The sequence below is a fragment of the Perognathus longimembris genome, chromosome 18 (genome assembly GCF_023159225.1).
Source record: "Perognathus longimembris pacificus isolate PPM17 chromosome 18, ASM2315922v1, whole genome shotgun sequence".
NCBI classification, from domain to species: Eukaryota; Metazoa; Chordata; class Mammalia; order Rodentia; family Heteromyidae; genus Perognathus; species Perognathus longimembris.
In genome coordinates this window covers 47410425-47426565 of record NC_063178.1, presented here as the reverse complement: position 1 = coordinate 47426565, position 16141 = coordinate 47410425, and the positions used below count along the sequence as shown (strand labels likewise).

The 16141-nt window shown below is 42.7% G+C and overlaps 2 pseudogenes; both read left to right on the top strand.

Moving 5' to 3' along the window:
• Nucleotides 1-2090: 2090 nt before the first annotated feature.
• Nucleotides 2091-3083, top strand: LOC125367199 (annotated as a pseudogene).
• Nucleotides 3084-3126: 43 nt separating this feature from the next.
• On the top strand, nt 3127-10575 carry LOC125367024 (annotated as a pseudogene).
• The last annotated feature ends 5566 nt before the right edge of the window (nt 10576-16141 follow it).

Genomic DNA, 16141 nt, shown 5'->3' with positions numbered 1-16141 from the left:
TTCTTCTTCTTCTTCTTCTTCTTCTTCTTCTTCTTCTTCTTCTTCTTCCTGCCAGTCCTGGGCTTTGTACTCATGGCCTGAGCACTGTCCCTAGCTTCTGTTTTGCTCAAGCCAAGCATTCTAACACTTGAGCCACAGCGCCACTTCTAGCTATTTTCTATAAATGTGGTGCTGGGGAATCAAACCCAGGGCTTCATGTATATGAGGCAAGCACTCTTGCCACTAGGCCATATTCCCAGCCCTGACCCTCTTTCTTCTATGACTGTGTCCTATCTAAACACCATAGGTGAACACCCTCAGATTTCTTGACATGCAGTTTTTCCCATGTTTTTTTCCTAGAGTAACTTAATCTCAAATAGATCTTCTCTTATGATGGTACCCATGTAGATATCTCTGAGATATGGAAAGCAACAAAATGAATTTCTTCTCCAGTGCTGGCCAGTCACTGGAGGAGGAGTCACTGCCACATGAGGTCTCCACAGTGAGTTTAAAGCTTGTGAGAAATTCAAGCATGTCCTGTGGCTGGCCCTATCAGTCAGTTGTGCTGCCTGGCCTTCTTTGTGGTTCTCTTTTCAGATTCCCTTCATTGTTCGAGAGCTAGCATTAGAGATCTTACTTACCTCTGATTAGATTTCCTGTTTCTTTGTGCTTCTCAGGTGTCCTATCATTTCTGTCATTTCAAATACCTTTTCTCTTTCTCTCTTCAGAAAAGAGCCTGTCCTTTGTTGACTCTACTGTAATGTCCAGAATCACATGAGAGAAGCTTCTTTTGGTGCTATGTCTTGATCCAGAAATCTATGCTAACCTTTATTACCATTTATCTCTCTATTTAATTAAACAGTTTCATTTTGCATGAAAGATTTTTATCTCCCAAAATACACAAATACTTGGTAGTTGGGCCTAGTTAAACACAGAGAAGAATGTGAAATACCAACCCTGGCTTTTAAAAACAACAACAACAACAACACTGATTTCTGTTAAGAAAACAGTCTAAGATGCTTTATGACATTGTGCAGACATCAATACTGCAAGTAAGTTGATGCCCTTCAACTTTAAGAGACCATCAAGTCAGGCTTGATGTATTGGTGTATTGTCAGGCTTGGTGTATTATCAGATATGTCAGTGCATACTCTGGTATTTAGAATTTATATTTAATAAATATTTATTGAGTGTTTACTGTTCAGTAGGGTACATATTTCTGAAAGTAAGACTTTTGATGCAATACATACACATATTTTGTACAAATTCCAGTGACTAAAATTTAGAATACAGTAGATTAACAAAATGGCTGATTTTCCTTAAAAACACTGGGGCAATATTCTGATAGTTGCAAAAAATAGCTCACAGCTCTATTTTTTACCTTAAGAAGCCCCACCCTCAGGACCCTTGACTAGGTCCTAAGTCTATGGCACTATTGAGAAGTGGTGAGACCTTTAGGAAGCGAAGCCTAGTGGAAGAAATGTGGGTTATGCGGGATTCCTTTGAAGGGGATATTGAGACCCTTTCTTTCTTTCTTTCTTTCTTTCTTTCTTTCTTTCTTTCTTTCTTTCTTTCTTTCTTTCTTTCTTTCTTTCTTTCTTTCTTTCTTTCTTTCTTTCTTTCTTTCTTTCTTTCTTTCTTCCTTCCTTCCTTCCTTCCTTCCTTCCTTCCTTCGTTCCCTCCCTCTCTCCCTGTCTTTCTTTCTTTCTTTCTTTCTTTCTTTCTTTCTTTCTTTCTTTCTTTCTTTCTTTCTTTCCTTTTCTTTCTTTCTCTCTTCCTTCTGGATGCCATGGACTAACAAAACCGTCCCCTTGACATATTCCAACCAGGCCAAAACAACAGTGCCAAGAAACCAAGGACTAAAATCTTTAAACTGCTATCCCAAATAAAATTTTCCTCTTGAGGTCCCCGCCCCGCCCGTGGCGCGAGCTTCTCCTCAGCACCTGGAGGAGACCAAGAGGGAATTGAATCCGAGAGGAGTGTCAGGAGTGTCAGGAGTGGCAGGGTGGCAGTGGCGGAGGGTGGTGGCACTTTGGTGTGCATGCCCGGCAGTCGGGACAGTGCCAGGGAGTGCTGAGCTAACTGAGCACATGCCTGGGGAAACACATAGAATGAAAGAAGTAGACAATCTTGAAAGTATAAAAGAAGAATGGGTTTGTGACACAGGATCTGACAACCACACTCTTAGTGATAACCAGCAAATGAATTGTGAACACTTAGTTGACAGCCTTTTTGAGGAAGCTCAGAAGATTGGTACCAAATCCTTGTCTCCAACTGAACAGAAGAAACAGGTAGATATACATATAAAATTGTGGAAAAATGGGTTCACTGTCAACGATGACTTTAGAACTTACTCGGATGGTGCAAGTCAACAATTCCTGAACTCCATCAAGAAGGGGGAATTACCTGCAGAATTACAGGGTCTTTTTGATAAAGAGGAGGTGGATGTGAAAGTTGAAGACAAAGTTGTATATTGACAAAGCCTGTGTTCCAGCCCTTCTCAGGACAGGGTCATAGACTAGGAAGTGCTACACCAAAACTTGTTTCAAAAGCAAAGATTATTGAAGTTGAAAGTAAAAATACTTTATGTGCTGTTTCACTGAACAACTTGGAACCCATTACGAATGTACAGGTCTGGTTAGCCAATGGGAAAAGAATTGTCCAGAAATTTAATATTTCTCATAGGGTAAGCCACATCAAAGACTTCATTGAAAAGTACCGGGCTGGGGATATAGCCTAGTGGCAAGAGTGCCTGCCTCGGTATACCCGAGGCCCTAGGTTCGATTCCCCAGCACCACATACACAGAAAACGGCCAGAAGCGGCACTGTGGCTCAAGTGGCAGAGTGCTAGCCTTGAGCAGGAAGAAGCCAGAGACAGTGCTTAGGCCCTGAGTCCAAGGCCCAGGACTGGCCAAAAAAAAAAAAAAAAAGAAAAGAAAAAAGAAAAGTACCAAGCACCTCAAAAAAGCCCTCCTTTTTCCCTAGCTCTTCCTTTCCTCAGATTGCTAGATGAGACAATCACCCTTGGAGAAGCAGGTTTACAGAATACTGTAATCATTCAGAGACTAAAAGAAACTGCTGAGCCTTTCAGAAAACTTTCATAGAATTGATTTTTGAGAGACTAAGTCGAAATTTTGCAGGGAAATAATGTTTGGAATGGAGCATGTAAAAGTGGGAGAAAGGAGAAGTTTGATTCATTGGACTTTTGGTTTGAGTGCTACTTAACTCTCTTGATGAGAAAAAATTTAAATAATCACAAGTTAGGAAACATAGCAAGAAACTATATTCAACACACGTTTTTCCCCAGAATGCTTACGCAAATAAAAGTACTATTATTTTCTTTTTTTTTTTTTTTTTGGCCAGTCCTGGGCCTTGGACTCAGGGCCTGAGCACTGGTCCCTGGCTTCTTCCCGCTCAAGGCTAGCACTCTGCCACTTGAGCCACAGCGCCGCTTCTGGCCGTTTTCCGTATATGTGGTGCTGGGGAATCGAACCTAGGGCCTCGTGTATCTGAGGCAGGCACTCTTGCCACTAGGCTATATCCCCAGCCCTATTATTTTCAAACACTAAAAAAAATTTTAAAAAAAATACACTGTCTTGTAGGGGATCATACTCCCGCACTTCACACCAACTGTGTGGACTATCTACGAGAAAAGTCAACAGCACTGTCAAAACTCCAAATGTCAAAACCCAGAATTATTAGTGTATTTCAATATCTTCTTATATTAAGATCTCTGATAAAATTATCTGTTGGGGTCCATCTTCCCCCTAGATGGAAGGGGCCTGAGGCACCTCCCCCAGCTGGGGAATGCAGCCCTTCCATCCTCCCTACATTGGAATCTGGAGAAACCGGTCCGATAAGAGACCCCCGACCTAGCTGGCAGCCAGCCTGGCGCCTACCAGCCCCGCCCTGGAGGTCGAGTGACGTAGCCCCTTGGAGGTCAAGTGACGTAGCCCCTTGGAGGTCAAGTGACCAGCCCCTTGGAGGTCACCTGACAGCTCGTGGCCTATGGGAATCCTGGCCAACCCCCTTTCCCCGGATCATCTACCCTTGTCCCTCTCTCAATAAAGTTAGTTCGCTCTCAGAAGCTGACTCCGTGGTCTATGTCCGTTGCTTCCAGAGTAGGATAGCGGTCACATTGCCACGCGGGTCGCGCGCCCGCCAGGACAGAGACATCCCCACGTCTCACCCCGACAAACCTGCAGGCCGAGGGTCGGGGGAGAAGGCGATGCGAGGATAATAAGAGAGAAAATAAGAATTTGAGCCGGAGCAGAGAAAGCAGTCCCCACAGAGTGGCGCCCCACGTGGGTTGCACGAATCCACGCAAGAAAGCCCGGCTCCCGACCGGCCCTGACGGAAACAGGTTGGAAATCCTGAGACGCGCGATCCTCCCACCCCAGGTAAGAGGATGGGACAACTCCAGAGTCGGCGAAACAATTCGCCCCCTAAGATCCTAAAGTTCACCCTCCAAAACGCAGGGATTAATATCTCAGAGCCCTGCGCCATACAAATTTGGGAGGAATTGACCCACAGGGTCCCGTGGCTAACTGGAGCCAACCCACTCTCATGGGAAACTTGGGACCAACTAGAGCGGGATTTAACAGTACAATGGGGAAAACTCCCACTGCGAGCCATTAAGACTCTCAAGGCTTGCCTCTCTTGGGACCCGGGCGGGGAACCCCTGGATTCAGGAGAAGGAAGCCGGAGGTAATTTTGATCTGGAGTGGGCCCCGATGCCTACTCAAAAAAGCCCTGGGACCAAATCTCGTTCGGTACCCAGGAATCCAAGGCTGGCAGGAGATGAGCAGAGCAGCCGCAGGCTTGCTACCCCTCCCCCATGTGAGGCTCAGCTTGAATCTATACATATGCAGATTTCGGCAGCCCTGAGCCGCCGCTTTTCCGCGGCAGCGGCGGCGGCAGCGCCCCCGCAGGAAAAAAAAAAAAAAAAAAAAAAACTAGCCTGGCCACTTTTAAATTCAGAGGCCTTGAATCTACAGATTTTCATGAGTGCAGGAGGATGGTTCTTGAGAGAGGCAGGCCGAACGCGCCCTGGGCAAAATATTAACTTTACAGCCTGACTTTCAGATTACCCACCAACCAAGGCAATAAACAGCCTAAAGCCCCTTGCTGGGCAGTCCCTATTGCCAGAGACAGTAATCATGATATTTGGAAAAAAGTTCCGATTCTTAATTAATACAGGAGTAGATCGGACTATATGCATTTAATTGGACGACATTATTATTGGATCAGTAGACTCCCATGTACTAGATTTGGCCTATAGCAAGGCCCAAACACTCCTTCAAAGAGGAGGGCTGCATATAGCCAGGGACAAGGTTCAGAAAGTATACCCCTTCAAGATCTTGGGGGCAGAGCTTAAACTAGACTCTGCATGCCCACTCAAGCCCCAGTTATCCTTCCAGGCAACTTATACTCTGGTGGAGATGCAAAGACGGTTAGGTGAAATTAATTGGCTAAGATCCTGGCTTCAACTGCCTACAGAGGAGCTGTTACCGCTCCATGACTCTTTAAAGGGCAAAGCGCCCACTGATGTTATTACAATAACTCCATCACTCCAAACAGCCTTCCAGAAAATCCAATTGGCCTTAAATAAGGCACAGCTGGCACGCTACAAGCCTAAGTGCCCACTTTGCCTTTGGATCCTCCCTGGATCCGAACTCTCTTCAGCTGCAATTACGCAATCAGGCGAGCCCCTTCAGTGGGTGCACGCATCAGTGGGAGGAGCTCCCAGAGTTTATTCCCAGATGGACCAGCTAGCTGACTTGGTAATTAAGGGCAGGGATACTTCCCTGAGACATTATGGAAGAGATCCTGACGTGCTAACTATTCCCTACCGGTTGTCAGATTTTGAATGGGTCAGGAGAAATAATTCACGTATCTCTAGTGCCCTGGAGGGCTTTATGGGTAAGATAGATTGCCACTATGGCACTTCAAGATGGGTGACCTCATTTTCCAGGCTACAATGGACACCCCCTGTGCTTTTCTCTACCAAGCCTCTTGTCAAGGCTGCCAATGTCTTTACAGATGGTGGGCGAGCCGGCTCTGCCGTAGTGGTGCGCTCCGCCTCGCCCCCTTCCGGTGGGAAAGATAACACCCATTACTTTGAAGCCGTCACTGGCTCTGCACAATTTAAAGAGTTGTATGCAGTCGCCTTGGCACTGACCCATGTTAAACAGCCAATGAACTTGTTCTCTGATAGTCTATATGTGGTTAACTTGCTACCCAACCTGGTATGTTCACATATCAAGTTGGATGGAAACCCAATCACTCCTCTGATGATCCAAGTCAGGTCTCTGTTAAAAGAGCGGAGTGAGCCTATTTTTTTACAGCACCTTCGTGGACACCAAGGACTGCCTGGGGACCTGGCACAAGGTAATCGTAGGGCCGACCAGCTGGCCACGGATGGAACCATCATAGCGCTAGCCATTGTTCAACCTCAAAACCTCCAAATGGCCAAAGGGCTTCATGAGCGTACTCACTTAAATTGGAGAGGGTTACATCAGAGATTTCCTTCAATTCCTATAAAAGACTTAAAAAAGATCATAAGGACTTGCAAATCATGTATGCCTTTCGTGCAAGTCCCTCCCTTGCAATCTCCAGGTGTGAATTCAAGAGGTTTAAGACCCAACTTAATTTGGCAGACTGATGTGACCCATTACGCCCCCTTTGGAAGGCTAAAATATATATTTATGTCCATTGACACCTGCTCTGGTGCATGTTGGGCCTCTCTGCATACCGGTGAAAGAGCACGGCATGCTGAAAGCCACTTCTTACAATGTTTTGCTATCCTAGGACTGCCTTTACAGGTTAAAACAGATAATGGACCTTGTTTCACCAGTAAGCCTTTACAGGCATTTTTCCAAATGTGGAATATTAAACATACCACTGGAATACCTTATAACCCAAAGGGTCAAGCCATAATTGAGAGGCATAATAGGACCCTGAAGGATCAATTATTAAAACAAAAAGGGGGGGGAAGCCCCCAGGACCAGCTGAGGACAGCGATGTTTACATTGAATATTTTAAATTTCTCTAAGGACCAACCTCTGTCGGCTTTCCAGAGACACTGGTCAAGCCAAACACCCTACTTAAAAGTGGAGGCCCGGTGGAAGGACTCTCTGACAGGGGCGTGGCGTGGACCCGACCCAATTATCAGCGCAGGAAGGGGATTTGCCTGCGTCTTCCCTACTGGGGAACCGAATCCAATCTGGATACCAGCTAGAGATGTAAAATATTGTCCAACAGAATGACCACCCAAGGGCACCTACCCTTGAGGGATGTCTCCTCTTGTTTCCTCTCAGGAAAGCAAAGACCGAGGTGGAATTTTCTAAGGAGAAACGGGAAAGCCTGCCTGCACCAGCGATGGACCTGGACCCAGTGTCGGCCCTGTTTCTTCCCTGGACCCTGCCTGACGCCCTTTGGAGTACCGTTTGCTGTGGCAGCCTGACCCACAGCCTTGCACAAGGACCAAAGGGAAATTTTGCACGGTTGTCCCTCTCTTTCGCTCCCCCCTTTGCTGCTTATCTCAGGGGTCCCCATTGGAGGGAAATAGGAGCTAAAGGACTTGGACACTTTAATGTTTTATTATAAATGTTTATAATAAGTAAGGTATTGGCACCTTGCTGCAATGTTTATTATGAAGTGTTTTACTAACCTCAGTTGTTAAGTTACCAGCATCCTGGCTGCCACATCACCAGGACCTGAACCTGCCCCTCTACCTCACCAGCGGGGGAAGGAAGAGCCACCTGTGCTACCTCGAGCGACACCAGACTGGACCAGAATTCCTGTTTTCCGTGGACTGAACCCGATAAGAGACACTCCATTGCCTTGTGCCTTGTTGTAATTACTCATGTGTTACAATTGATCATGTGTTACAGTTGCTCATGTTTGCATTTGCCTTGTATTACGATTGCTAATGCTCATGTCTGCTTTATGCTCCCATTCACCTTATGTTTACATTGAGTCTCTTGTTGTAAGCGATGGGCCAGAGCTGTCTAGGTACCAAGTGGCCTTTAGCCTTTTAACCATATAAAAACCCCAAGAGGCTCGTCACTCAAACCCTAGGACCGGCTGCTCAGTAAGGTCCGCCGGCACCGGAAAAAATTATCAGGCTCTCTTTCGAGTGCCAATCCTACTCTCCCCAAGGCCTCTCATCGGGCCCGCCAGCCCGGCAGGAAGGTCAGCCTGAAGAGCTAGGGCGTTAGCCCAAGACGGGTAAGACTCCCCTTGGGGGGGGGGGCAACCTAAGACATGGCGCGCTCTCGAGTAGGGCGCCTCCTGCTGTTCGAAAAAAAAAAATATAAAAGAGGCAGATGTTGGGGTCCATCTTCCCCCTAGATGGAAGGGGCCTGAGGCACCTCCCCCAGCTGGGGAATGCAGCCCTTCCATCCTCCCTACATTGGAATCTGGAGAAACCGGTCCGATAAGAGACCCCCGACCTAGCTGGCAGCCAGCCTGGCGCCTACCAGCCCCGCCCTGGAGGTCGAGTGACGTAGCCCCTTGGAGGTCAAGTGACGTAGCCCCTTGGAGGTCAAGTGACCAGCCCCTTGGAGGTCACCTGACAGCTCGTGGCCTATGGGAATCCTGGCCAACCCCCTTTCCCCGGATCATCTACCCTTGTCCCTCTCTCAATAAAGTTAGTTCGCTCTCAGAAGCTGACTCCGTGGTCTATGTCCGTTGCTTCCAGAGTAGGATAGCGGTCACATTGCCACGCGGGTCGCGCGCCCGCCAGGACGGAGACATCCCCACGTCTCACCCCGACAAACCTGCAGGCCGAGGGTCGGGGGAGAAGGCGATGCGAGGATAATAAGAGAGAAAATAAGAATTTGAGCCGGAGCAGAGAAAGCAGTCCCCACAATTATCAGGTTAATTTATGACAAAATTATACCAAAACAGATTTGCTTTAGTAAGTAAAAGTGAACCTCTCATAAATCTTTGTGTTTTACTCACCATTTATCAAGTGCTCATTTATGCAACTCAAATATCATAATTTATGTTTCCAGTTTTTACTATAAAATATTTATTTATTAAAGAGTCTAATGACTCCCCCCATTAGTTTCCAATTAGGGTCATTTTATTTTGAAGATAGAAGTCAGATAAGTTAGCAACGAAGATAACTCAAAGGGACACTCCTGGCAGGCCCAAACACCATAATGGGCCTGACATAAAGATTGTACTAATCCTTTATATCATATGGATATAGAATATGCTGTTAGGTTTTGTATATCATGTATCAATATTACCTACTCCTTGACTCTGGCTCTTAGAGATACTTGATCCATTTTCAAAAGAAAGCCACAAGATAGAAGCCATTTCTCTCTTTTCCATTCTTTAATTAATGTGAAAGTCAAACATATAACTAAGTATTAATTACATGAATATGACAGTCTGTGAAACTTATTTAAATTTCATTTTTCTCTTAACAAAACCCCATGTGAGGAGATACACTTCCACTCTCATATAATTTATTTTCAGTTTGTGACTGACTGAGTTTTCCTTTTGTTTTTTGCTGTGTTACCAGTATGGCCAATGGAACATTAATACATATGATATGAGTGTAGTTGGGCTAGTCTTGTGTGCTACTCCTACTTTTTTAAGAAAACAGATGTGTACAAACAGAGCTCAGAGGTGGCCTGGGACTTTGGGGATGAGCAGGCCAAGCATCTCCTGCTGTGGAGGACAAGCTGACAGATAGGCAGGAGGAAGAGCCTGGTCGGCCTCACCTTTTGTATCTGCTACTGGCTTTTTACCTCTAGAACAAGTATGTCCTTTCTGTCCTAAAATTTACCTACCGTACCTTATTCCAATGGTGTCAGACATTTGTTGGTGCATTTTTGCTACATGTGTCATGGAAACTGAGCTGGGTGGAGATCAACCGCTGTTCAAAATCTGATATTTCCACGTGGCTTCCCACTTCCATGGTGTTTGTGGGGATAATCTCTGCTGGGTCCAGAGCCTTGTCCAGATTGGCTGTTCCTGTGCTTCTCACTTTGCACAATGTAGCTGAAGTTATTGTTTGTGGGTACCAGGGTTCGCGAAGAGAAAACCTCTCCCGCAAAGACTTGTAGTGTCCTCTTCCTCCTGGATGCTGTGGTCTGCCTTCCCTTTAATGACACCCAGTGTAATCCAGATAGATATTTCTGGGCTGTAATTCACATATTCTATGTAGGATCTTATAAACTACTTTAGAAATCCCCAAAGCCCAGCACAATTAGTGACATTGACCAGCAGTACATAAACTACATATTCAATGTGGCGCACCTGACAGTTGCATCTCATCCCACAGGTGAACTCTCCAGTGTCCTGGGCTTCCTGTTCCTGTCCTTCCACAGATTCAATGGCAGCTGCTGTGCCAGTGGAATCTTAGGTTTTTTTCTCATGCTCACCACAGTGAAATTGAAAAGCCTTCTGGCCCCAAGGCAGTGTGCAGACTGGATTTTCTTTGCTAAGGTTGTCACAGCTGGGTTGTCTGTACTCTTGTTCAATGTGGTCCTGTCCAGTGCAACTGTGGTATGCCTCCTGCTTGGTGGAATTGGAGAAACCTTACTGGTTTTCTCAGAGTGGAAGGGCTCCTCATGAAGATAGGCAAGACAGTGAGTACACATCCGGAGTCCACCCTGCGCTGGCATGGTGTTAAAATGGCAGAACAACACATGTCCTGAGACCACAGAAGGATCTGTGGGTGGAGCATTCCTCCATGACCACTGGTGCCTTCACCAAGCTGATCTTGGTGTAGGTAATGATGCCAAGACCTTACTGTCTCTCCCTGCTTCAAGGAGAACTTTCTGGAAGCCTGCTGCAGAGGAATGGTCTGTATTACATCTTCCCATGTCTCCAGTTCTACTGAAACAGCAAGTACAAGATTGCACCTCAAAGGCTCGCCCGCCGGAGTTCACTGAGTCTTTTCTGGGACCCTCTTTGCCTTGCTCACCCCTGGCTTGCCTATAGCCCATTGCCCCACTGCCCAGCGTGCATGTGGATGTGCTGCTGAGGGCCGCCATCTGCACCAAGCAGGAGTCCGGGCTGACTGGGAGTTCTGCACCAAGCAAGAAGCCAGGAGCACCTCTTTAAACTCCAGAGCAAGTGGTGGCCTTCGGTGGTTTATGTTGCTATTTATTTCTTGCTTTTAACCTCTGTCTATACCACGGAGACCAGTTCTCGTCTCAGGCAGCAAATGGCATCTGGCAAATGCCATCTTGTGCTCGCCCTTTGTGGTGCCATTTTAGCACATGGAGAGGTCTCAGCCTGGACAGCACCACACGGTCACCAGGCTCATTTCTATTTCCAGCTGGACTGACCTTAAAAACTTCTGGAAAGTTTTAGACATTTTTTTGTCTTAAGGCTCTCCGGCAAGTGTCTGTTTGGTTTTGTTTGCTTTGTTTTTGGATTGCATTCCAGAGTGTGTTGTTTTTAAAATCGCCAGTCTTTTCTTACTTTGACACCAGTAAGAGATGTTAAAAACACAGGGTGTCTGATCATTCTACCTTCCTGGTTGCTTCAGTTTCCATCTGTTTCCTGAGCTTTTTCTTCAAGATGTCACCTCTGTCTTTTATGTACATGTTCATTTACTTACTCAGCTCTGAGCGCATGGTGGGCACAAAAGCCTGTGAAACTAGGGGGTCCCCAGATCTCCAAGTCCCCCCAGTTCTCACTCACTGGGGCTGTCCCTGCTTGGAATCTATAATCTCCTTCCACCCTGTTTAAGCCCGGGTTCAAAGGTGTTTGGGGATTATTTTTGTACAAATAATACAGTTTCTGTCAAGAAAGGCAAGTGTGATTGTGTACTACTACAATCTTCTATGGTCAGAAAGAAAAATAAACTATTTTCTTGGTTAAAAAAAAAACCAACAGAGCTCAAATGACAGTCTGCACCCAAATTCAACCAATTCCTGCTTAGTGGCAATGCCAGACACTAACTCACTTGCCAGCAAACCACCTAACTAATGTAATGTTATGTAACGTAATGTTATAATAACAATGAAATAATTTGCAATAAGATGTCTATTTATCCACAGATGCCATCTTTGTTCCAGTATATTACATTTATCTGTACTCTATTAATAATTTGCTCATCATCTTACTATCTCAGAATGTATTACAATAAGGCTGTAAGATATGAAAGTCCTGTTTTTGCAAAGTAACAAATTGTGATTTAAAGAAATTAGCTTAATGAGTGAATGAAAGTTAGTGTAAGTTGCATCAAGAATTTTAACTAAAGTTCTCTGCTTTTTAAATTACGTATTCCTTAATCTCTTAGATTGCTGATGTTTTTTAAACTTTACATCATAATGAAACTAGTCATAAAAGCCAGCTGCAACACTAATTTGTTATTACATATATTGTTATATACATAAAAATCAAATAATCTCATAATTTCAAAGAGAAATCTGAGTAGTTAACAATTTTATAAAGGAAATGACATTATAAGGACATGTACACACATGTGTATGTGTGTGTATATATGTACATATGTATCCATACATAGTATGGTCTATAGGAAGGAATTAATTAGATTTTGCCTCTAGTAGTTGTGTTGCATTAAGCAATTTCAGACAAATTAACAAGTAAAGTTTCCTTGTAAAGCTGACAATAGATTTTGTGTGTGTGTGTGTGTGTGTGTGTGTGTGTGTGTGTGTGTGTGTGTGTGTTTTTTTGCCAATCCTGGGGCTTAGACTCAGGCCTGGAGCACTGTCCCTGGGTTTGTTTTGCTCAAGGCTAACACTCTACCTCTTGAGCCAGAACGCCACTTCTAGCTTTTTCTGTTTATGTGATGCTGAGGAATCGAACCCAGGGCTTCACACATGCTAGGCAGGCACTGTACCACTAAGCCACATTCCCAGCCCAATTATAATATTCTTAAAGTGCTACGCATTTGTAAAATATGAAAAAACAGGAAAATCCATGGTTGCATAGAAATTGAAATCATTTATTTATGGAGGTAAACATGAACTAATTTTGCTATTAATTTCCCGAAGCATTACAATAATAAGCAAGAATGTAAAAATTAAAATTTGTATGTTTCTCCTAAAGTATATCAGAAGAATAGCACACGAGAAAAATGAACTTTTCCCAGATGTTGGAACATTTCAGTATCTAAACTATGCCCATATGCAAGAAGATAAGACAAGAACTTGAAACATTCACCAGGAAGTTATAAAGTGCTTTACTTATAAATTAGATTGGTATATATTTAAAATTTATACCTGGGGCTAACAACAGATTTTAATCATTGAGGAAACTATAAAACATTCTTTAAAAATTTCTAGAAAAATTTATAACAGGCAAAAATTGGAGAAAAACAAAGAGAATAAAAGAAAATAATTACAATGGCTGGGGATATGGCCTAGTGGCAAGAGTACTTGCCTCGTATACATGAAAATGTATAAAGAAAATGGCCAGAAGTGGCACTGTGGCTCAAATGGCAGAGTGCTAGCCTTAAGCAAAAAGAAATCAGCGACAGTGCTCAGGCCCTGAGTCCAAGGCCCAGGATTGGACAAAAAAAAAAAAAAAAGAAGAAAGAAAAGAATTACAATTAGAGTATGAAATGCTTTTGAGTTGACAGAAAAAGATGACAGAAGACACAGTTAAAGAGATAATACATGAAATGTTTCTCAAATTTGCAAAAAAATAAATAGGGTTAACCAACTTATAATCACACTGTGGTACTTCATCATGAGTATTCAGAATACCAGATTAAACAATGCATACTAAAGTGGCCAAAATTCAGGAGAAAAAAACAAACACTACTTTAAAAAAACTGTATGTGGTTCAAGAAGAAATGTACTTGTTACATGATACATGTAACTTAACCCCTCTGTATATCATCTCTACAATATTAATAAAATACATTTTTTAAAAGACTACAATGTATATCCTACAAAACAAAGTAAGAGTGAAGAAAGGGATGGGTAGAGGAGGAATGGGTTAGAATGTTGAAAGGAATCACATTGATCAAGATACACTGTATTCATCAACTGCCTTGCTAAATGGTAACTGCTTAGTTAATTAAAACAAAAAGATGCATTTTTGTTTTAGGTTAAAAAATGAAAAATGTACTCATTATCTTACTTATGCAAGTGTACCCGCTCTGCATATCACATTTACAATAACAAACTTTAAAGAATTGGCGTGTATGTGTATGTGTGTATGTGTATCTGTGTGTATGTGTGTGTGTGTGTGTGTGTGTGTGTGTGTGTGTGTGCAGTGTGTGGGGTCATAGGGCTTTGTGAAAGCTACACAGCCACTCTACCTCTGAGCCACTTCCCAAGGCCGAAATATTACATTCCTATGAAATACGACATTTCTACAATTAGGCTAACTGATTTTTCAAAAGAAACAAGGTAAGGCAGCATATCGTTCAAGTTAACCTTCAATGAATAGAATAAAAATGAGAGCCAGACCACATTTTGACTATGTAAGACCTCTAAAAATACACAATAATCTCCAGGGGGCCTCAAAACACACTCTAAGAATCATTGAAAAAATAAAAATTACATTGATATTGTAATCACTAAGATGATCACTTATTAAAAGTACAAAGAGAAAAATACTTTAGCCAAAAACTATAAAACTAAACAGAAGGAAAATACGTGAGATGATACCAGCAGAAGGTATTAATTGTGGTATACAGGTAAATAAAATAACGTTATTCTGGTGTTAGATTTCATGCTGCTTATAACATGTTAAGCCAGTGCATAAAGTAAAGCAGAATCAAAATCTCAGGTTTTTCATTTCATTTTAAAAGGCATATTAAAAGCATCAGAGTATAAAAAGCTAGAAATAAGCGTACCTGGAAAACATACTGAACACATATAAGGCAAAAAATAAATTGCAGCAACACGAACATTACAATGCAGACATAAGGCAAGAGTCAGTTCTAAAAATGAAGAGAACCTCATGACATAGAAATATCATATCTATAGAAAAGACATAGCAGTATGTCTGAAGATTTCTCTCAAAGCATAAATGAAAAATCAGCAGAGCAACTACAGAGTGGACAAACAGCCATATAAGGCTTTAGCATAATTTCCTGAATGAACAATAAAAAGCCAAATTCCCTTGGGGAATCGTAACTTTTAACAGTCACTTAATATACTTACTTTCTTTTTCCCAAAATGCCAATATAACAAAAATTATGTACAAGCACACTGGAAATTACCAGAAATGGTCACAATTATGTAATCATTATGCTATTATATTTGGGTTAAAGTTTCAAATAGTTTTATCCTTCAAAAGATATACTCATATTTTAAATTGAGTTAAAGAGGAATGGTAAGAAGTGTTGGGTTTTGGTGAGCTATAGTATTACAAAAGTACTTAAATAACAGGAGTGTTGAGGAACTCAGTGGTAACCTCTACTGCACACTCCTGGGAATGAAAGTGCATGAGTGGACAGGCACAGTGCATATCACAGCTGTACTTGGAATTGTTACATCTGCATACCAGCATTTGAAAAAATATACAAAATAAAATACATATTTTCAAATGTATTAGATGGATGTATACAATAATAAACTGTGGTTTCAGTGTACATGGCAAGTAAAATTATTAAAAGAGTTCCATAAAACAACAAGAATGGTTCTCTTGGAACATAATGTTAACTAATTCAAGTGAACTCTAGCAATTTTATCTACTTTTATTTTATTTTCTTAAGTAATTGTACAAAGGGCTTACCATTCAACATGTCAGTTTATGAGTACACTACATTTTGATCAGTATCAACCATTTCATCATCCCCCCATCCTCCCAAACCAATCCCTCCATTCAATTTTCCCAATTTCACAGAATAAGCATTAAATGTTAATAAATATTATTTCATCTCCTACTCTCTCCCCTTGACCTTCTCTTTCACATTTCAGGTACCAGCTTCCTGGTATTCAATTTTATGGACTGTGACTTAATTCAAAGAAGTCACACTATTTTAATTTTCTCTTGCACATGCCATTACTTGGTTATTATGTATGTATGCTACCTGTACATTGGCATTTATTTATTTTAAATTTATTCTTTTTTTTATTTGGCTAGTCCTGGGGCTTGGACTCAGGGCCTGAGCACTGTCCCTGTCTTCTTTTTTGCTCAAGGCTAGCACTCTGCCACTTGAGCCACAGCGCCACTTCTGGCCATTTTCTATATATGTGGTGCTGGG